The sequence below is a fragment of the Haemorhous mexicanus genome, chromosome 5 (assembly GCF_027477595.1).
Source record: "Haemorhous mexicanus isolate bHaeMex1 chromosome 5, bHaeMex1.pri, whole genome shotgun sequence".
Taxonomy (NCBI): Eukaryota; Metazoa; Chordata; class Aves; order Passeriformes; family Fringillidae; genus Haemorhous; species Haemorhous mexicanus.
Window position 1 is genome coordinate 41,037,483 of NC_082345.1, and position 23,665 is coordinate 41,061,147.

At 37.3% G+C, this 23,665-nt stretch overlaps 1 protein-coding gene across 1 annotated transcript in view; it reads right to left on the reverse strand.

Annotated features, from left to right (window-relative positions):
* CNOT2 (CCR4-NOT transcription complex subunit 2) overlaps positions 1–23,665 on the reverse strand; it is an 85,712-nt gene that overhangs the window by 35,748 nt on the left and 26,299 nt on the right. The gene's annotated exons all lie outside the window — the stretch shown is intronic.

Sequence of the window (23,665 nt, forward strand, 5' to 3'; positions counted from 1 at the left end):
GCTAAGTCAGGAAATGGAAACCAGAGAAACAGCAGCCCCCCAGCTGGTCACAGAACCCTAATTCATTAGAAAATTCAATCCTGCAGCAAGGTCACACAATGTCACTAAAGCATCTTCTGCACACAGCGCGTACTTCTCTACCTGCCTTTCATTTGATCACCTGACTATGAAGCTCCAGCCCAGCACAGTGTGCGCTAACCAAGCCCCATTTTAACCACCCAGGTTAATGTTCAAACCAGCAAAGTAGCACAGGCAGGTCAGCACAGAGCAACTTCCCAGTTTCTTGTACCATATGGGGAGGCTGGAGAGAGTGTAATCCAGCAGGGTGATAATCAACCCTGAGCTACTGTCCTACATAACTTATCTTCACAAAGATCTTTAGCTTCCTTACCTTTCAAGATGATAAGGTACAATTCACTTATAAAATGCTCTGAACCTTAAGATCTACTACAGCATTAGTTAAACTTAAAAAACATAGGATTTCAAACTTCTTTTTTTTAAAAAAACAGTCCGTCTGCACTACCTTCGGCTCATGCTTAAAACTGAAATTTCAAAATATTTATTTTGGTTGGCTTCAAGAAGAGTTACTTTCAGCCAGAAATCCTCTTGACAGAAATCCCCACTGACACAAAATTACTGTGATATTCCTCACAGTATGGCTTATTCAAATTTCACCTTTACTGATGAAGATTTCCAAGCAGTATTTAAATAACATGGTTGTTCATAGACTGGTAACAATTAAACCCCATGATTTCAAAGTCACAGTACTTTTGATTAATAGTAGTCAACACCTGGGATGCATTTAATACAGCTATACTCCATGGAATGATCTCAAAATACTTGGCTAAACAAGAGTCTACTGCACTACTCCTACAAGAGGATTTCAGATATTCAGACTACTGATATTCCAGAACAAATATAAAATCTAGTACAAATATGTGAAGGATGGCATGTAAAGGAACTGCATACCTTCCCCAGATGAAGCTTGTCTTTTATGTTTTTTACAAAATATATGCAAATAAAAGGTTCCCAAGTGCTAGAATGCAATCAGCTGACTTTCACACTTATAGCTAAGCTTTCATTACACTGTAAGCATATCCCACTGTGTTAATCCCCTTACAATGCAATTATCACCTACCAGATGGGATGGAGCATTTAACAGGCTAAGGGGATTATCTTGTCCTTTGCTCTGCCTGAGTAAAGTGCAGAGAGATGAGCAGTTGCCTTTAACTGCAGTAAAAAGGATAGTGAGATGCTTTGGCAAAACTATCTATCTTCAGCAATGAAGAAAAGCTGGAGTCTCACCCAACTACTGCTCTTGAGAAGAAGAAAAGCAGCTTCTCACAAGTCCTAAAGAATTCTTTGGTATTCCTTTCGCAATACCTGGGATAAGAAAAGGATTATTTTTTTGCCACATAACCTTCTCTTGTGATACATCATCAGAATAACAACTGAATTGTGATAGAAAGCAAGTCACTGATGCATATGTGGTACTGTACTAATGTAATAAGAAACCCTGAGCTACAATACAGGAGCTATACAAGGGGAAAAAACTATTGTCTTTGACCCAGCAGATTTTGATCTTATTTCTGCAAAGTTTTACACGTGGCTGGCTACATATGCACTGTAAAGATTTCTGAGTCAGTGGGTCAGAGCTCTCAAAATATACGTCTATAGCTGCTGCAAGAAAGTTAGTATGTCCAAATATAGTCTTTCTACTGAAAAGTTGAAAGATATTTTAAATTCCCCACTAAATTCAAACTTTCTAAAATATTATTTTCTATACTGAAATCATAAACGACAGTGGGCCAAAAATCTAATCAAGACTATTCCCTGAAGAGTGACGGAGTACAGTGATATTAATATGGAGTCTGACAAGGGCATGGTCATAAAGAAAGAAAATTAAGAAAACTTCTAATAATTAGATAAATATTGGTTTTTTATCAGAAATCCATATTTCTACATGATACCTAACAGAACTGTGCTGAGAAAACAGAGAACTGTTTCCAGAGAAAACAGAGCACGCTGCAGCTGTACGGGAAGAGGGGAAGGCTGAGGAGCCTGGCTGAGGAGCCTGCAGTGCTCCTGTCTGCTACCCAGCTGCATCACTGCACCCAAGTACCCTGAAGACCTTCGAAGAGTTTTTGCTGACACTTCCTCACAACAGCATTTTTGTTCGTGATTTTGTGTTGTTCAAAGCTGCCAAGTGAAGCAGTTGCATGCAGTGCTCAAGCTGTCCAAACTCCCACTGAGGGAAGTGGTACAGGCACTGGAGGGCATTCTGGCAACTGCCTGCACCCCTAACAGGATTCCACTCCACTAGAAAGAGCTGTCACCTGTTCTTAGGGTAAACCACAGCACAGATCACAACAGAGAAATGTGGCGGTACAATTCACACCACTATCCAGCCCTGTCACAAACTAACAGCACAATAACATGAGGCAAGCTGCTAAAAACCAGTAACAGAAAGAGCAGGAACTGGGATTAGAGACTTAAACTGCAGCTGCTGTAGCCAAGTTGCTTACTTTGTGCTCATTCTGAAGCTAAAACCAGCAGCCAATTTATCTAGTTCTCAATAGTCACTGGTGACAGTAAACGGCTGGCAGGCTTCTGAATTAGAGCACTTATCCCCATGCAGACTTTTATATTACAGTAGGTTTATGCAATGACAGTGTCATACTGTTGCCAGGTTAGCAGCAGGCACCTTCCAACCCATGTTAACTTATTGCAGGATTCACTAACACGCTCATTAGTCGCTCATGCTACAAGCATATGCACAGATATTGGAAAAACACTGTTGTGGTACTCTTTGTAAGAAGGTGTGAGAATAACTGGGTCTGTGCCAAATGCAGACAGATCTGCTGATGGAACTTAGTTGTTTATTTCCTAGGACAAGAAGCTACTGAGAAACCTCATACACAGACTGCAGCTCGCTTTTCACAGACTGAGAGATCGCTGCCCAATCAGCTATGAAAGTAAATATAGCAAAGTTCATGAAGCCCTAACAAATAGATGTTAAATCCTTTGGAAAGTAACAGTGACCTGAGGTTTTCGACCTTCCGGTACAGGGTCTAAATTAGTGAGGTGAAGAGAGGCAGAAATCAGCCCTTGTATTTCAGTTCTTTCATATATATCCATATACACACACACCAACACAATCTCACAGAAGTGGTATGCCAACTGCTCGGCAATTTTATTACACACAGAATTCTTGTCTCTCAGACTAATATCATGCTTCTACTCTCCTAATCCTCTAAGTACTCTTACTGTTCTACTGTGGGAACTAAGTTCTCTGTTGCACAAGACACACTGGCAGTGTAACCATTCATTAAAAATGTAAAAACGGTGCACTTAGGTCAATTCATTCTTTCGCGTAATGTTGCAAAAGGACTTACAACTCCCACTGGTAGTCCCATGCAAAATATTAGAAAATATTCATGGTGACAGAGCAAAGAAAGGGAAGGAGCTACATATTAGGATGGAGTCAAGAGATATAACCTAATACGTGGCCACAAGCCACATCACCCACTTCTGATCAAGTGAACACATGTGCTTCTTTCAAAGCACGAGCTGCACCTGGGTCAGGGCAACCCCTCGTATCAACAGAGGCTGGGGGATGAACAGATCAAGAGCAGCCCTGCCAAGAAGAGGCAGGACATGTGTCAGCAGACTGCACTCACAGACCAGAGCTCCAACTGGATCTTGGCTATCCAAAGCAGTGTGGCGAGGGAGGGGACTCTGCCCCTCTGCTCTGCTCTGGTGAAACCCCACCTGGAGAGCTGCATCCAGCTCTGGGGTTCCCAGCATGGGAAGGACATCACCGTAATGGAATGAATCCACAGAAGGGCCACCAAGATGATTACAGGGATGGAGCACCTCTCCTATGAGGAAAGGCAGAGAGAAATGAGATTATTTAGCCTGGAAAATAGAAGTTTTGAGAGTATTTTAATTGTGGCCTTCCAGTACCTGAAGGGAAGCTACACAAAATATGGATCATGTACTGACAGGACAAGAAGGAAAGTATTTTAAACTGACAGCAAGTAGGTTTAGATTAATGTTATGAAGAAATTCCTTACTGTGAGGGTAATGAGGCACTGGCACCAGCTGCCCAGAGAAGTTGCAGATGCCCCATCCCCAGAGTTTACAGTTTGGATGGGCCTGTGAGCCACCTGGTCTAGTGGAAACTATCTCTGCCATGGCAGAGGTCTGGAAACAGATCATCTTTAAGGCCCGTTCCAGTCTAGGCCATTCTATGATTCCATGTTTAGAACTTACAACTTCAAGCTAATGTTCACCAAGCAAAATGCAGTCAGAAACCTGGTAACCTTTAAATTCTTCTGTGAACATCTCCTAACAACAGGAGAGCTAGAAGCACTGTACAAATGTTATGAACTTGAAGGATCCAATAACCAGTTTGCTGTGGCCATTGGCCTTTATCCTTCAGCTGAGAAAATAACCCAAAACAACAATCAGTACTTATTTTGAGGAAGATATAAAGAGAAATATTTTTAATTGGGAGGAATACTTCAGTATAGCATAATTCAGCACACAAAAATGTCTCACCAATAACTGAAACTATCTTATTGAAACTGAATTTTTATGAAAAACTACTAAAAAGTTTGTCTTAAGCCACAAGGAAATCTTCTTAAAAATTTACTTATAAAGGGGTTCTATGATTGTGTATCAATGTTAGTTAAACATCCTGAAGCAAATAATGAAAAATGAGAACTAATTTTATTTTTTGTTTTGCCCTATTACTATAGGCAGTGCCTAAGGAGCGCTCACTCACGCCATTAACACAGCCAAATCTAAACTAAGATAATTCTATAAAATCTCGCAGGAGAATGAATACTTTTAATTTTCCATAGAGTAGCAAAACCAACATTGAACTACAACCGATTAAACTCATCATCTTTGTGAGATTAAAACTATACACAGTAATACAAGCTGGAAAAAAAAGAGAAACACTTTTAGGAATTCTAGCAGTATCTTCCCTTTCCTGCCTCTCCAGTGACTACAGTGTTTGTCAACAGCCACACTATCATTACATGGAAGCAATTAAAAGTTGTAATCTCAGTTTGAAATTACAGAGCTTCTACCCAATTATATACTATTGCTTCTGATGTTGCTGTCTAGGTATTAATAAGCAAAGGCAAAAATTTACTCTATTTCTTTTCTGTCACAAATCACTGTTCTCACAGAAGATGACATGGGAAGGATCTACAAAAGTGACCATTAATGAGCCTTTTAGTGAAAAATAAGACTCTCAAAAATTCTATCAAAAATCACATGAAACACCAAATGAGCCTCCAATTTAAGTCAAAATACAGAATCTGAAATTACATCAGTCGGTTTGCTAGGATAAATTAAATTTATAGTAAAAACTACTACAGTTTATGGTCCTAGTGTCAGAGATAATTCCTGTTTAACCTTAAGTGGAACTGATATACAATAGAGTATGTATTTACCAAGTTGCTAAAAGCAAAAAATCTTTCAAATCCCAAACCTTTAGCAATAAGTTAAAGCTATTAAAAAAAATACAAAAAGTACACTGGCAGGAATAGATTTCATTTTCTACATGAAAGCAAAACAAAACCAGAAGTTGAGACCCCTTGTTTTCTCATTTCTTAATTGCAGTTTGTCCACTTCTTCAAGGTGGAATGACAACCTCTACCAGTACACTGTACGATTATGCTATGATAAAGAACAACTTTGTAGTACCAAAAGAACATCATCATGGCAAACAGAACATTTCACTATATTTCTCTTTTTGTTAAAAAGTGGGTTTTTTTCTTGATTAGCTTAATACTGGCACAGTTTTAAGACAATGTATTCTCACCCATTGTGAAAACACAATAGTATAACAGGTATTTTGTTCATGTTTTGTTTCTGTGTGACCCTGCCTTGGCAGGGGGCTGGTCTAGATGGTTCCCCTAAAGTGTCTTCCAACCGTAATGATTCTGTGATCTTTAACAACTGACTTCATTTTTTTTTTAAGTTATGTCTCTTCAAGTTTCAATCTCGAACCTGGAAGACAAAAAGACCACCACAACATGAGAGACAAATCTGTCAAAAAACTTTTAAGTCGGACAGCCTTTAGAATAAACTCCAGGTACTTGTGTCACATGATAAATTGATTGTTTTCCAAATTCCTACAGCATTGTAGAAAATAACAGCAACACAGACTTACACAGGTCAAGTATGAGTATTGAAGATGTAACTGATATACTTAAAACATTGCAGTGTCTTTTCTCTCAAAAAGTAACTAAGACAGACAAGATGCACAGCAACCTAAACGCAGGAACGCCAAACAAAAATTTTGATCTTCAAAGAAATAAAGGACATAAAGTTTTTTAGACTACCCTCCACTCATATTCTCAAGAACAACCATCTACAGGCTGAAGTTTTACAAGTGTTCTATGAAGTATAATAGTGCTTTCAAAAGCTACACTGAAAGTGTGAATCTATGGTGCATACAAACTATATCCAAGAAATGGCAGTCCCTTACATCATTCCAGCCAAAGAAATTCTCCTGAACAAGATCAACATGCTAACTGTTGTTAATCATCTTTAACTCTTACAAAATAAACACTTTAAAACACTCCTTAAATAGCACAGGAGGAACAGGAAAAACTATCCTACACTAAAATAGGAATAAAGGAACACTGAAATTACTAAAGCTGAACCTGAAATTTGTGATTATAAGAAACTCCACTTTGTCTTGTAACATGGTTGACACCATGTCCGTCCTGGTACAAAGTCTTCCAGGTTCTCCTCCTGGTACAGACACAACACTTGAAATATATTAGCAACCAAAAGTAGTTTGGGATATGACTTCTCTTTAAGCTGGATGCCTTTTATGGGTCTTATCAATGAGTTATAGGGAAAATAATCTTCTGATAGACCATTCAATGAAATCCAAACATATACCAACACATACACTTCTGCAAATCTGTTGCTGCCTTTCTTTTACTTTCAAACTTGCAGAAGTGACAAGGGCAAACAAACTCACACTCCATCTAGAGCAGTCTGGGGAGAAATCAGGATGATGCCACATGCATTCCACCTTAGTCAATTTTACGACCTGAGAATGAGGAATGTGTCTCCTCTGCAGATGTGGCAACGAAATCACAATTCCTGACTACCACACACATCTGCACACCCACTGTAAAACACACAGCAGTATTTTCTTGTCAAGGCCATGGTTTAAGGAATATTGTCCATTGGGAACAATGACTACTCATCTGATATTATTATTAAAAAAACCTTTCCTATAAACACTGGTACTTGGTTAATGTAGGAATGGGTGAATCTTAGGAGAAATTCAACTGTAAAGTCTGTAAATAAATAAGCAAAAAACCTCAAAATTCCATTCCAGAATGATAATAAAATGTCTTCAATACCCTCATAATAAACTTATTATTGCAGTGACACTTTCCCTGGCTCTTCAGAAATTTATTTTGTGAGTTCCTCTCAATCACTATTTTACATCTCGGCCATAATAAAAGATTGACATTGGAAGGTATTAGAATGGCACTTTCCTACCTTCTTTTGCTTGATAACCTTTGACTCCTCCCCTTATGTAATTCAGAAACACAGTGGTTGAAAACTACTTGCAGTTTAAACTAAAAATTGATTTTGTAATTGAAAAACATTGCAGATTGCCACATGAGCTGAATTAGTGTTTTTGAGTATTTCACTGTTGACACAACAAGTTTAGTTGTTTTTCAGCAATTTTCATTTTGTAACAAATTAGAATAAGATAACCTCTTGTTCAGCAAGTTCATCTATTTGAATTTTATTTCCAGTTTCATACCTCGGCTTGCCTTTTTTGTTGTTTTGTGGCACATTCTTTTAAAAAATAAATAAAAAGACAATTTACCCAATTAGAAATTCTAGATCTACTCAGCTACCCTCTGGAGACTTCCTTAGTAGAGCATATACAATCAAAAAGCTCAGCTTCAGAAGATCAGAAAATCCCTAATACATTAAGTTCTTCAGATATAACAAAATCCTACCATTTCCTCCAGGCCCCAGAGAAAGAAGCTGGAATATGGCATTTTCCTAAACACTGTGATCCTCAGAGCAAACTGATAAACATGAGACTTCTGTGTTCAGCAAAATTCTGTTGCAGTCAACTGTGCATATGGCCAAACTCACATGATGCATGAGCAGTCTGAAAGCTGAAAGGATAAGGTAACTGGAGAAATGAACCCATAAAGTAAAATCACACTAAGCAGATGCACATTGTTCTGAATTACTTAGAAATGTGTCAGATTCTATAAATTTCTCATGGAAGCAAAAAAGGAAATTGTGACCAAAGCCAATAGTTCAAAGAAGTTTGCACTTCCTACTCTAAAAACTCATTTCTCTATGAAGCAAGTCATAGAACTGGTTATAAGTAACTTCAGATGAAAATTCAAAGAGGGATGCCAAGATGAGGCAAAGCATATAGAGGGAGTAAGAAGCTTGTGTCTCAAAAAATTTGTTTCATCTTGTCCTGGCAACAGAAAATGGGATTTTAACAGGGACATAAAATTCTGACCTCAGAGTACTGGTCCTCTCTTCAGGCAAGTACTCCCCATCTGCTAGAGTGCACTAAAACAGGGCAGTTGTTCAATACATGTTTTGCCACACGTGTATGGGCATGGAGCAGAGAAAAGATTCTTAAGGGACATAAATGCACTCCTGTGAAGGGAGCTAAGCAGGTTAAGTGATAATCAGACAGGCCATAAGCCAAGTTTGGAATGCCAGCATCTTAACTCACTGAAACCCCAGACAGGTCAAATATGTTCAAAAATACAAAGAAATACAGTATGACTTCTGATAAAAAGCTCAGAAAAGTTCTGGGAGAAGAAAAGCACTTTTAAGACTCTTCATTCACCACTGGTATTTAACAGTCATCACGTATTTTAAAAAAAGACTTTTTAATTGCAATTATAACAGAAATTAACTAAGTAAGATTAAGTACTTTGGACTCCAGCTTCATAATTAAGAGAACTGCAGTGCTGAAGTATTTTTTTTTTTCTATCAACTGTTACAGCTTTGATATCAGCATGACATATTTTGCCACCTCTGATGTTTGGTATCTTTCACAGCTGCTCAAAAATATTTTCCACAAACAACAGACAACTCAGACAATGCACAAATGGACCAACACAGCTTAAACTGGAAAACAAACCAGATCCTCATCTACTCCAAGCCAGCACTATAGTCTGACTTCTGAAGCAGAGGTAACTGCTCCCAGTATTAAACAAATGATACAAAGGTTCCATTATAAGGAGCAGCTCAAAAACCTTTTATGTTGATGAATTCTCTAGGAAGCTATCAAAACAAAAGAAAACCCCCGGTGAAGTAACACACAAACATTTATACTGAAATCAGAATCTGCCAAATCAGAAATTTTTACAAGGAAAGCTAGTTGTGAGGAAAGAGGAAACAACACTCTCAGATTTTAGGGAGGCTGTATTCCTCCAAGGGGTCAAAAGTGAAAATGGTCTGCATCAAGGACACTGTCAGGGCAGGAGGTGGTAGCACGGGGATGGGAGTGGATGAGCTGGAAACATGAAGGTCAGCTGGGCCTCACAGGCAAGGGAAGATGGTTGCAAGGACAGTGTTGATATGCTTGTCAGTGAGCAAGTATTTTACCACATTACCATTACCACATGCCTGCTCTATTGCTGCGAGAGTGTTTTTTCCCATTTCTCTTAACCTTGTTGTGGTCCCTTACATGACATCTAAGCCAGGCTGACTGAGTTTCATCTGCTAAGTGCCTCCAGCTATCTCTGTAGTCACTACCTTACATACTGTTCAAGCAATATTTAACACTTCCTACACAGCCAAATCAGTTGAAACCAAAAATGCCCAATGATAAACTTTCTACATTTGTATATTAAGTCTTATTAGATGATGTGTGTTACAATATCTATTAAGTATTCTGCATCTGTTCACTGGACACCGTTTTTTGTTGGTTCATTTACTGTTAAAAAAACTTTTGCACTGTATGTCAGACATGCAGAATGCAGCTTGTAAATCAAATGAAAAAAAACAAACTCTGAAGCGTTAATTCAATTTTGGTTCATAATCACATGATTTAGGTGTTTTCATCATGCCAAACCTCATTTATTGTATGAGAAGAATAACAGATTAAAAATTAAAGAACAGGGCTCCTTGGACTTTTTACTTGCTTTCAGCTGATACTCTCAGCCAGGAGGCTAGATTTCTGCATCTGTGCTTCAGCTAAAAGGGCAACCATTGCTCCAGCTGGGACATTTCCACAACAATTTTGAACAGGCTCCTCTTTCCAGGAATACTGCACTTATCTTTTTCTTTTTTTCTCTTTTTTTTAGCACAGCACCAATTCCACTAACTTTTTAAGACAGCTGCACTGCCTTCCTATTTCTTCCTGGACAGAATCAAAACTTTCATGTTTGGTTAATCTAAAATACTGTATTTTAAATAAGCCCTGGTTTCCTGAGCATTTCCTGCAGTTAAGCACTGTACAGTGAGATGTGCAACATGATTAACAGTAACAACAAAATATTTTTTTATTTCATTACTCTGATGGACTTTGTTGACATTAAATAAATCAGTACTACTACAGACCCATTTCTACTCCAGCTTCTGCCCAAGTGGGGGGTGGGGGAAGGTGTATTGTGGTGGTTTTGGGTGTGGAGGGGGGCTTTTTGTACAGGGAGCACAAGGTAGAAAAATCTTGAATGAATAAGAGAGCCGCTACTTTTAATCTTCTATCAGTACATTCACATATACAGTATTTAATGTAAGCTGCTAACCATTTGTTTGAAGCACCTCAGGAAAGAGGTAAGAACAGTACTTTACACTGAATTTTAAGAAATACAGGCTTCCCTTTGGTTTGGGCTTTTTTTTTTTTTCCTTCTGGAGGTATTTTAAAAATAGAAATAGCTGAGAATATTTCTGGCCAAAAATTTTATTCTGCACACACAGCACATCAAACATCTTGTCTTACCTTAAAACACAACTGGAAAATTCAAAACATTAAGTATGTTTAATATATTGAATACTTGAAGAAAAAGAAATATTTATGAGCCACCACAACCTCCTGGCGGCATGCTTGCCTCTCAGTGACTCTCCCTCTCCAGACTAATGTTATGGTCTGCAAAAGCAAAAACACTTCCCAGGGGCACAGACATGTTGAAGTTAAATTCATTTATGGGTTTTTGGAGTGTCCTCCTAAAACATACGTATGAGTCTGTGACTCTCTAGGGCAAATGAAAAAATCCAAGTCAAAATTACAAATTTTTACCCTTTGGTTATTTATTTACTGTGGTTTTTATTAAATGAAACTCTTCAGATGCTTCCTAAATATTCCAGGGCCTCTGTCTTGTAACCTCCTGATTACACAGCCAGGCTGTGTTGTGATTACAGCCCTACCAGGTTCAGACATAAAATAAAGCATGACAAAACAACTTTGAATGTTTTTACATCATATCTGAAGTACAAGGCCAAACCAGTCTTAAAAAAATTTGCCAATCTTTTAAAAAAGATAACATAAAAGTACTGGAATTATTTAAGACTTTAAATTTCTGAACTGCAATTCCTTCTAACTTTCATTATTTAAGTGATACTACTCCACAGTGGAAAAAAGAAATCATAGACTGAGCTCCCTACCACACTATCACAAATGCAATCAACAAGAAAAATTAAGGAAGTGATAAATGCGCCTATCATGCCTTTCCACTGTACTAATCTTCCGCACGTAATTCAAACCTCTCCAATCACTCCGTTGTCCATTACAGCTGTCAAAAATTGAATTAGACTAGCTATGCACTGCCTTATTTATGCATATGGACTTTGGCAAGATTTCCATACTGTAAAAATTTGGCTTTATGCTGTAAACTTTGTTCAAATATCAGAAACTGAAATAACACACCAGTTTTAAATTAAAATCAACTCCTTTTGGAATGGACAGACTTTACGCCACAACATTTTAAAACAAAGCTATCTCAACTTGGCAGCCTAAGCTCAGACTGCAAATGTTGCTGAGACCTGGCCCAAGCCCCAGACATGGGATGGTCCCCTCCATCTCATACCTTCCTTGCAGTTTCTGAGAGAGCAGTTGTATACAGAGCTCCAAAACAGAACAGCAACACTTAGTGCCTCAACAGTCTGGTAAAACAACCAACAGGGCACTGCTTTCCATTCTTCTGGTCTCATTCCATTATTCTGGTCTCATTCCCATTAAAAAAAAAGGAGTACTTTTACTGAAATTGGGACTTCTCAATCTTCAGCTAATGTATACAACTTCACTCAAGAGTTCCTAGTTCTGATTTCACAAAATTCAGAAGTTTTCCTGACCAGCAGCATTACTTCATTTTCATCTAAACTTGTAATAGCAAAACACTCAAATGAATTTTAGTCTCAACATATTTTACCAGTATTACAGATGGGGAAAGCAGAAGATTTAAATCACTACACCACAATCTGATGCCAAATTCTTTGAAGTATTCTCAGAGTCAGCCAAGTCCTGAAAGAAGTTCTTGCTTCTTGAGTGATACAATCCCTTTCCTGCACTCCCCAACCTGCACAATTTTGAAGCAGAATCTTAGAAAATTTGTATTAAAAAGAAACATCGTTCCAGATATAAATCTTGTTCAGGAAAAACTAATTTCTTTACCATAGTTTCAAAATCTAAATGAATACAGTAAAGTCATGAATATGTCTCTCTCTTAGGCTGGCAAAAATATGGACGGTGATACATTTCATCATGGACCTATATACCAGACAACTGGAGGCAGCTACATGTTGCATAAGTTTATAGCTAATCTTAATTTAAACAAAATACCACCCAGATACTACAGCTCTCTTTAAGTGACTGAAGAGTACAGTAACTAGCTCTCAAAACCTGCAAATATCAAAAGCATTTACAAATACTGAAGTACTCTTTGTGTTTGATCTCCTTCAATACTGTCATTTTTTTAAAAATTGTTTATGTATCTCTGTGGTGCCATAAGTTTTTTCTGTTAAATATATTCCTTGCAGCTTTTGTTAAACCTTCCCCTCTTTTTAAAAGGGAACTTACCCAAATACTTATTGCTATGAACAATAATGTTCCCAGACGCAGCACAAACGAACAGCCTACAGAGCAAGCATAGTGCACAATTTGTAACTCCCCGAACTTAGCCACACACATAAAAGTATGTGTTCCTAGCTCTGACCAGAATTTATCTTCAAACTAGTTCAGAAATGGCAATATTATTAACATACACAGGTAAGCATAAAAGAGCCAAAAAATATGTATTTCATATAGTGACCGGATATATATCACACATCAAAAGCTTTTTGCTGATTAACAGAAAAAAACCTTGACAAGACTGTATCACCCACATCTAAGTGAAATGCAGAAAAAGATTCAGTCACAAACACATGAGTTTTTAAAAAGATTCTGAACCTTAACAGCTTTCTAACAAATTCTAATGCACACAAACCAGTTGACTCCAATACTGGAGACTGCTGGAAAGGAGGATCTACTACTTCTAAAGTACTAACATGAACTGTTTTAAGCAACTGCAAAGAAAAGTCTAGATGATTCAACAAACTGAACACCTAACAAAAGCTTTGAAAGCAGAACAAGGAAAACCAGGTATACTACAGATAGCTGGTAGAATGCTGTTCACTTAACTCTCAAAGCATTCTTTGATAATAAGGTTATTTAGGATACTTTAGTTAAAAAGTGACAGTAAATCAGTTACAGGGAAGGTGGAATACAAACACATAAAGACAATCTACTACAGGCTGCAACTACAACATTTTAATGATAAGCGAGCTTTTTGGATATTGAAGTAACACAGAGAAACCTTCCATGCATTCAGTGAACAATTCTTACATTAAGAATATAATTTTTATACTAAGACTTTGAATACAAAGATTTTGTGTTTCATAATGGAAGACTTACTACAGTGTGAATCATCACAGAGCAGAATTTTCACAAGGCATAATGTTTCACAGCAGTGAAGTCTACTGTCACATTCCTGCTCCTGGCTGGCTCCTTAAGTTTTCAGCCAGCTGTGTTCCTGGTCCAGATGTGTGGTTACAGCCATGGTTACACTATGCCACAGCAGGTGGGACAATGTAATAGCCACAGCCCCAATTTACAGTATCTTAACAGCCAAGAAACAGTATCAGAAGATCAAGGCAAGCACCCTGTTGTCCATATTCACTTTATCAAAAGGATGAATTCTTGTATGATGGAAAACACTATTAAGCAAGTATAATAAGTAACTGATCATCTGTGATGGTAAAATTGAACTAAGGTGACCAATGAAGTTGCTATCCTAAATTTTTTCATCATGCCTGCTCCACAAGCTGCAAACACAAGTAGCAACTGAGGTACTGCTGATTTACTTCTGGTAGGTTACACTGAAGTTCACACCAGATTTGCTACAATACCTTGTCCAACCACCCCTACACCAAGTACAGACACCTCTGGGACAGGAGCAAGAGCACAGCCAAGGGGAGCAACCACATGCACTACCCCATCTCTCCTACACAGGGTGTCAGTCTGCACCCAGCACCTGGGCATGGTTTTCTGTATTTGCTCAATTGTCTTTTCACTGGGAAAAAATTACAAGAAAACCCTAATAAATCCATGGGTACAGAAGATCTTAACTATTGTCACCTGTATGCTTCTCACATAACATCAAACATTAACCCCCAGTCTAAATTTTCAATTGAAAAGAACAAACTATTGACCAATGCCTGTTAATTAATGATTCAAAAACACTAAAGGAAAACCATCTGTCAGCAAGCTATGAAGAGCATACAGAGAAAAGATGCATGACCTGAAGAGCCTTTTTTTGTTAATAAAGATAAATTTGCTAAACTTTAGATTAAAAGCTTAGATAGCTAGCTTGGGCATGCATAGCCCTAGTTAAGCAGATAAAATTAGGGAGCAGTAAATTTTCTTTTAAAAAGGACTTACAAGTTTCTACATTTCAGGTTATTTATGAAAAGTTAATTCTATGAAGACTTTCTCTATACTATGGCTTTGTGCACTTTGAAAGTATTCTCTGAATCCTCTGTGTATTCATTTCTCTGGGATTCCTGTGACATCTATAGTCAGATTAATTGACAAAAGATTGACATGAAAAACTTTTTGTTTTCTAGAAAATGCATCCTTGATTAGTTCTAATTTTCTCCTTTTGTTATTTTTTCCAGTTTAACGGACTTCTTTCTTAAAATGCTGGTAAATTTCAGAGGAAAAGTTATTTCAAGTATCAATTATTTAGATTGATCCAACAAACAAGGAAGAAAAGCTGTGACAGCCTAGTTAGGAGAAAGACAGGAGCCTCCCTGGGAACTTTGTGACTTCTAATACTTATCTGATCTCCTACTCTGTATTGATGTTTCTGAATTTCTTCTCATCAAGAGCAAAGTATGCATGTGGTACTCTACAGCAATTTTCCAATCCCTTTACATAAACATTACTATATTTTATAGCTGGCCTTGCATTTTAACATAAAGTAGAACTTAACAGTTTGCTCCCTCTTCCCATATATGTTCATAGGGATAACTATATCTCTGAATCAGGGGCTCTGAAATACAACTTTCTCATTCTTGTTCAGATCAATGAAGGATTTAATACAAACAAAAAACTACATCTGAAAATGTTCTTCCAAAAGCATCCTTCTAAGTCCTGTTCTAAAATACCTAGTTGTAAAGGAAGCAAAACATACAGTCTCAAATGACAGGCTTCTGTAAAATTCCTTAGTATAAAAAGTGCTAGACTGGAAATGAGATACAACATGGATATAGAAGTACTCAACCAAAGAATGTTTCTTTTACAGTCATCTCATTTTAATGCTTCAGAAAGAACAAAGCTGAAGATCACTCTCAATAAATGAATGGCTTTTCATCTGTGGATCCAGTTTTTCAAAACAGGTCTGTCTGATACTGCTTCATTAAGTATTAGATCTAGCTCAAATTTAAATAAGCTGAATCACATTCCATGGGGCTCTCAAGCTCTGCTAGTCCTTATTCCTCCTACCCTGGTACCTGCATGTGCATCAAGCACTACTGGCTTTAAGAAGGGATGCTACTGCCTGCTTCAGAATATATAAACTCAGGAACAAGAACACTCATCCGCCTTCCTTATCACAGCAACTAAGTCAGGAAAACTTTTGTCATCCTGATACCAAGGATATCTGGAACTACAACTTTTCAAACTCCTGGTTACCAGTCTGCACATATCATTGCTGCACTTTAAACACTAGCTCTCACCTGCACAGGGAACTGCAATTGCACACCAAAGGATTCTCTGGTCTCAGCTTTAGCACTACATGGGAGACTGAGGAGAAACATCCTGCCACAAAAATAACTTTTAGAAACTACTGGTGAAAGCCACAGCCCCTAATGGCAAACTACCTACCGAGCCTTGCTCTAGGAAAGCCAAAACAATCTGGAGACTACCTTGGATGCAAAAGGAACACACTGATAAATTATCCTGAGGAACAAGAAACTAATCCGTGCCAATTGAGCATAACAAATGATACATGACAACAGAAAGGAAAAATTCTTCAAAATCACTTCTGGGACTTTCCAGAGTGTATCATCAAAATCAAACACATATTGCCAAAATGTAAAACACAGTAATCACAAAAGCAAGCTATTCTTGAGGTTTTGACTCTTCTGCTCATCTTAGCTTAATGAATCCTAAGCGTGCCATGACATGTTTCTGGGAACGTGACCATGCTACTTTTAAATGCAATTTGGCAAAACCCCAAAGCTAACTCATCTGGTTTTAACTCCATGCTTTATCATATTCACTTTTTTTCCCAGTAATTTGTCAGCTTTTACTAACCCAAAGAGTCCAGTCCACCAAATTCCTCCCTAATTCACAAGAATATAACAAATTTTACATTTAAAATGGCATAATACCCAATTTAGAAACGTCACCTCCTTCCTACTCTATGTTTAGGCTATAAATATAAGAACTGGCTACACTGCATAGCACCACAGTTTGAGACTTGCAATAAAAAACACAGCCACTGAAATTCTACTTATTGATGTTAAAATAAAAACCAAAACAGTCCTGAAATTGAACCTTTCATCTTCAAAGATGATTTTACTGAAATAAATGCAATGCTATCCCGAAGTATTTAGTATCATTATTAACAACATACATTTCTGTATAAGCAAAACGAAGGGGGTTTTTCATAGATCTTTTTAGCCTTTGCAATTTCAGCTGAAGAACACTAGGGATTCCAAAGAATGTTTATGTGTAAAGCAGATTGTTAATCTGAAGGTTTGGTTTTTTTTTAAGGGAGTAAATAAAATGTGTTTCTTATTCATATTCCAAAATGCAGAACTCAACCACTCTCTGTGTGGTAAAGCTGCTGCAAATTTACAATCACTGAACCTTGACTAACTTTTGTTATGATTACAGACTGCAGTAAATGATACTGAAGAGTAACAACTATTGCACTATGTTTCAATGCAATGAATGTAGTAAAACACCATCCAACAAAAACTAAAGATGCTAAACCACTATATAAATTAGTAATGTTCAAATTTGGGAAGACTATCACTCTGTTTACAAATCTTATAGTATTTGCAAAAATTTTTAAAGTACATGTAAACTTTTAAAAATTTCTCTTGACCACTCAAATGCATCAACATTCCATGTCACTTTTTAATAAAAACTGAAATGGTAGGGAACACATTAATATACTTCAAAGCCAGTTCCTTCATCACCTCATTGCTGAATCTACCTAAATATTTTAAACCCCAAAAATCTTACATTTTGAGACCTAATCCCATTCCCTTAGAATAAGGTTCTCCTCAAAGAACCTGAAAAAGCACACTAAAAATCACAACATACCTACACACTGTACTTTTGCCCATTAATTTTTTGTGTCTGCTCAGGTAACAAAATTGACCAGTGACCACTTCCTGTAAATTAAGTAGATTGATAAAACATTATTAGTAAAATATATTGCTATCTTACAACCTTCTTACAAGTCCTATTGTTCCATAAACAGGAAAAGAATCCAACTGAAAACATTTTATACACTGAAAATAAAATGAAAATAAACTAATAAGGTTCTGAGTAGTTTTAAAGCAAAATCCAAATGCCATAAAAAAGCAAAAATCACACTCAAACTAAAGCAAGAGTCATTAACTAGAGGAATTTCATTTTTAAAACAAAATTATTACTCACTTTTAGATTTAGGAAATAGATGGATCAGCAGTAAGTCCTGGGGTCTTTTTTACCAGAAAAAAAAAAAAAAAAAAGGCTGCAGAGATCTAGATCTATAGTATCTAGAGACCTTTTCTCTAAACACAAAGCCATAGATGCCTTGATCCTGTACAGACAAGTTATTCTAGTAATACAGATCTGCCTTATAAGAATACCACATAAGAAATCACAAATGGCCCTGAAGTTATTTTTAACTGTGTGTAATTTATTCTCCTATAACCCCAACAGAGCTTGAATACTGACAACTCTTTCTACTATCTACCTTACAGGGAACTTTTCCTCCTTACAAAAAGACAGAAATGCTTCCAAATTCATTGCTTGGGACAGCAAAAGAACAAGTTCAAATTCATGAACCAGTAGTTTTCAGAGATGACTGGAAAGACAAAGCCAGAAACTGAAAGCACAAATTCCCTATTTCCAAATCCAAAGGAGAAGAAGGAAAAGCAAAATCAACCCCAAGAGAAAACTTATTTTATTGAGAAAATAATGGAAGGAAAATTTAAAAGCAATTTAAAACAAACAAACAAACAGAAAACAAAAGATCACGAAAATGCAATTGGGAAAGCAGGTGGTGACCGTTCAGGGTCTAGAGAAGGAACCTGCTGTTGCACCCAATCACAAAGTTGTAATTTGTTTTTCAGCAGAAAGCCAAAGAGCACATCCACACTGTAAGAGTGATGCCCACAAGAGGTTTAACACAACCAGGTGTGGGTCCTGCAGCTGCATGGTAGAACTCCATCAAATGTTTTGCATCATCCCTTCTCACAATACTTTCCTACAGTTCCTTACCTCGGAAAAGTGGCAACATTTCAAATTACATTTGCTAACTAATTTGGACATACTTATTTTGCAAAATTTTTTAAGCCATTCAGTGAAATCATTCCCAAAGGACTGACATTGTAGGGGACCTATTCAAGGAGGCTACCATCAAACAGAGACTAGAAGAAAGCCTGAGAAAAGAAACCAAGTTGCCCAGGTGCACAGCAGTGAGCCCTATGGTCCCTGAGCAATTCAAGCACAGCCCAGGTTCAGTGCACCATGCAATGCAACCTAGTTTGGCAACGGTGGGGCAATGGGAGGAAGAAAAGCAGGACAGGCTGCTGTCTCCAGTGTTGACACACCACTGTATAGCACACTTAGCCTCATCACATCCAGCAAAGAAACAGCAGGATAGCAGGCAAGCTGCTGTCTTCCTCCTCCCACTTACAAAGGTTGCAAAGTCAACACACACCACCAAAAAGCCAGCAGGAAGTTTCAGATGCCTCTGGTTCTGCAAATGAACCTGGCCTCCCAAGTTACATAACCAGATAATCCAGAGACACTCTCCTTTCACCAGCACTAGCAAAGAGCAGTACTGCTGCCCAAAGCAAGTAGGACTTGGCACTGCTGCATACAAGGATGTGTCTGACAGCTGGCTCTTCATCTGACAAAACAGAGGTGGTATCAAATACTGTGGAAAACCCATGGGTTTCTTTTTTTGAGGAAGAGATTTCTATAATTGGCTATAAAAAGTACAAATCATGCCACCTAAGTCTTACAGAAACAATCCTTCTGCCTGGAAAGGGACTTGATCCTTCAGGAGCTTCAATGTGTAGGACATAAAACTTCACAGCTTCCTCAACTCCCTTCTAGGAAGACTCTATATTCACCTCATACTCCCTAATGTTGCTTTCTTTACTTGCCTTAAAACGTTACTATTTCAATTCTAGCATCCCTAAGTACTAAGTACTTCTCCTAACACTGTAGTCATTAAGACTACTACATTTATTTATTACACTAAGTTCAGATTTGCTCTACATGGAATGGCTTCTGTCAACAAGTCTTATAAACCTACTGATGGAAGCATGCACCACAGCTGGCATAGAAGTAATAATGAAGTTGTAAGAGAAACTGGAGAGAAAGGGTTGTATTCTTTTCCTGATCAGATATGACAGATATGACAACTTAATCACAGCATAAGCAATTGGTATCAGGGTATAATCCCTAAAGTGTCATAATTCCAACACAAGATTAGATTGGTCCTTTGCCTTGCAAAAAGGGAAAGGGTTTGGGTTGCAAAGCCTCTCTAGGCAGTGTCACAGAGGGAGCTGAGTTTCACTCAGCTCTTTCTTCTCTCTTTACAGCATCAAACAACATGAAAGCAGCCTTGTGTTTAGTTCCAATGGAAGAAAGGCATCTCACAGCATTACAATGTGTTTAGTTCCAATGGAAGAAAGGCATCTCACAGCATTACAATGTGTTTAGTTCCAATGGAAGAAAGGCATCTCACAGCATTACAATGCGAACTTTACCAGAACTATTAAAACAGTATTGCTGAAATTCCACAACACTCCAATCTCATCACCCCTAAAACAGGGATTGATAAAGCATGAGTGGGACCCTCAAGTACTCAAGTACCAAAATAGGTAAGACTTGAGAGCACTATAGCCAAACCAAATTGGAAGTAAAAATCTTTTCAATGAGAAAATGCCAATCTTCATTACTTTGTTATATATGTAAATAATGTTATATTAAGAAGACAACATGCTTATCCCAAATGTTAGTCTATTTCACCTCTACAAACACAAACTCTATTCTCATTAAAATCACCCTAATTTCACCTCATTTTCTGTGTTTTATAGGAAATGAGAATTCTTCAGCCCAAAAGCTGTGCATCAAATTATATTCTTCCCTTCCAAATTAGATGCTAACTTAATTAAAAATTTTGCAGGAAACATGAGATTCTCCCTAGCGATGAGATACCTCACACTGAAGAGGAGCAGTTGCTGCCATATCCTCCATGCTAGTTTCTGGCTCCTGAGCTTTCAGTTCTCCAGAAGGTAGGAGCCAGTATCTACTGGGTAACACCATTAGATGGCTCTCAAACTCATGAGAGCCCTTATAGAATCTCCCTGAGGAACCTATCCCAAGCATCTGACCACACCTACCCAAATACTCTCCAGCTTCCTAAAAATTCTTTTATTCAAAGCTTTATAACAACATTGTCAATTCCATTTTCCTCTCACTTTTCCTGTTGCACAGCTCCAATTCTTCCTCTCTGCATTTCTGGTCCAAATTGCTAGAACCATTCCTTTTTAGTCATTGTAACATATGAGGTCCTAAAATTGTTGAACACAGCCACTGTATTTCACCAGTGTTTGGACACAGGCACTCCTATGAATACATCCCAGAACAGTGTCAGTTTATCTCTTCCCCCAACAACATACTGCAGGTTTGAATGTCTTACTGCTCAGTGCACACGCTACCTCCTTTCCTGCTAATTGAGCAGTACTCCTCAACATATATTTGTACTGTTTGGCATTTCTGTATTTGCCTTTTATGCACAGTGCATACATTTACTTTCTATTCCATCTGCCAATAATTCAGGAAAAGTAGTGTCAAGTCCTAGCCTCAAGAAAAGGCATATGAAACTTGAAATTTCCTACAATTTCACAGTGAAATATTCATACTACAGCATTCAAAACAACTTACAGAAGCTTCAGTCTATGACACATCTCCTTAACTAAGTTATGTAGACTGCACCAGTGTATACTAAAAACTCTTGTCGAAATACACAGGATGTATTGCTTCTCTACTTAAATATCCTGCTCCACCACTGGAGAACACACATTTCAGCACAGTTTGGTTTTGCACAAAACCTTTCAAAATAAGCTTCAAGAGTAACATCCAATCAGACTCCATCTGCAACCTAAGACTAGGCTTTAGCTTTACAAACCCTAACTAAGTGACTCACCCTCCATTTTAACAAGCTGAGAAAAAACATTGCTAGGAGTTTAAAAATCTTAACAATAACATTACAAAAAGAAACAAAGAAACATACAAAAAATCCAACTCCAAAAAAAGACAACATACACAAAGAACAATCTTATTTTAGAAGAAAGTAAGACAGAAGTCACAGAAAATAAATAAAAATCAATGACAATAAAAAGAAAAAATGGCTATTAATATTAGATTTGAGAAAAAAAATTAAACATTTTCTTAAAGAACAGCTTCTCTTCCTCCCTCCGGCATTTGATTTTCAGAAAAACTATGCAGAATTCAAACTGACAAGTCCCACTCTGAATCTCAGACCATACAGTTTGGACAACTGTCTCAATACAAAGAAATCTCAGTTAAAAAAACATATCAAAACATACACGATATGGGCCAGAAAAACTGAAAAGCTTTTCTTCAAGCATTCCAAACTTTAATACAGATTAATGCAAAGCTAAACCAAAGAAGCTTCTGACATTAAAACCTTAGGTCACATAGAGCAAAGACAACAGGAAGTATTTCACTGCTGGAATGATTTCATTATTTAATTTTGAAATTCCAGTAAAAAAATCCAGTCAAAACAGTGTTTATACTGAAGTGCACAAAAATATGCATGTCATTTTGCAAAATTTCCTCTACGCTAAACTCAGATACAGCTTTTTGTAGTCTGCTTCTATTTGAGATACATTAGCTTAATATTTGCATTTTGAATACTGCCTGCATTTTTCCCTGTAGAAGAATTACTTTGAAATATGTTTTCTCTGTAGCCTCAGACTGAATAGTCTTGACTGATGGACAATTTCATTATTTTTAATTTTGATTTGCATTTGCCATACTTTATTATTAATTTTATTCCAGCATTCTTCTTTAAATTCAAATATTCTTGCACTGCTTTGACTTTACACATCTGAAAAACCTTCATCTGATCAGTGATCCTAAAATCCCAACCACTTCAGGTCATTTTTCAGGAACAAACTGTCCAGAGAATTTTTTTTTTTTTTACTTACAGAGAAATAGCACTGTCCTCTTCTGTGTACTAATGCATAAATTAAAAAAAAAAAGAAAAAGAGGTTTCTCTAGGTAATAAGGCCCCTTTGCATGCCCCACCAAACCAAGTCTCCTGGAGTGATCTCAAGCCACTGCCTATACAGCAGTTTTCTGAAGAGGCAGATGAACCAGATATCAAACTTGTTAGAAGTAGTAAAGCATAAGTGAGGCGGACCTACCTAGTCACTGCATCTTCACATTTCCTCTGATCTTACTGATCGGAACAAAGCCAATAATGCTAAATTTGTCACACCAGAATTCTAATGGCTCATGCTAAAGAGAATACCATCATTTTATCTGTCACACAGATATGCAAACAGCATCTAAAATTAATAACTGAACAGCCACACACAATAAACTAAAACAGAGTTTACCAGTTATATTTATCTGCAGCTCATTGACTTATTCTCTCCCATATTCTATTTCAACTGCATCTTACACTAGCTTAAGACAGCTCTACATTGACATTAGTATCTCAGGACACAGCACTTGAAGCCTCAAGTAGAACAGGCATCAATGAACTGCTCTTTGGACAATCAAAAATTATTTATAAACTGCTCAAATGTGCAGAGCTTTGGCAAGACCACAAAATAACTATGCAAAAGACAGTTAAGAGAAAACAAACACTAA